We start from the raw sequence: 395 nt of genomic DNA on the forward strand, positions 1-395 counted from the left end.
GTCACAACAGTCTGAAAGTGAAAAAAACGGAGTGAGAGAAACATAACATAATTCACAAATCACAGAAACACAGAATCAATCAGGTTTGAAAAGACCTCCAAGATCCAAGTAACCCTACTGTGGTTACTAGACCATGGCACGAAGTGCCACATCCAGTTGCATCTTGAAAACCTCCAGGGATGGTGAATCCACCACCTCCCTGGGCAGCCCATTCCAATGCCTGATCACTCTCTCTGTAAAAAATCTCTTCCTAATATCCAACCTAAACCTCCCCTGGCAGGGCTTGAGTCTGTGCCCTCTTGTCCTACTGCTGGTTGCCTGGGAGAAGAGACCAACCCCCACCTGACTACAACCTCCTTTCAGGGAGTTGTAGAGGGTGAGAAGGTCTCCCCTGA

At 48.1% G+C, this 395-nt stretch overlaps 1 protein-coding gene across 1 annotated transcript in view; it reads right to left on the reverse strand.

The window, feature by feature from the left end:
* The window catches only part of ALKBH8 (alkB, alkylation repair homolog 8 (E. coli)), a 43658-nt gene that overhangs the window by 9201 nt on the left and 34062 nt on the right, over positions 1-395 (reverse strand). The gene's annotated exons all lie outside the window — the stretch shown is intronic.

The sequence above is a fragment of the Acanthisitta chloris genome, unplaced genomic scaffold (assembly GCF_000695815.1).
Source record: "Acanthisitta chloris isolate BGI_N310 unplaced genomic scaffold, ASM69581v1 scaffold452, whole genome shotgun sequence".
Classification (NCBI taxonomy): domain Eukaryota; kingdom Metazoa; phylum Chordata; class Aves; order Passeriformes; family Acanthisittidae; genus Acanthisitta; species Acanthisitta chloris.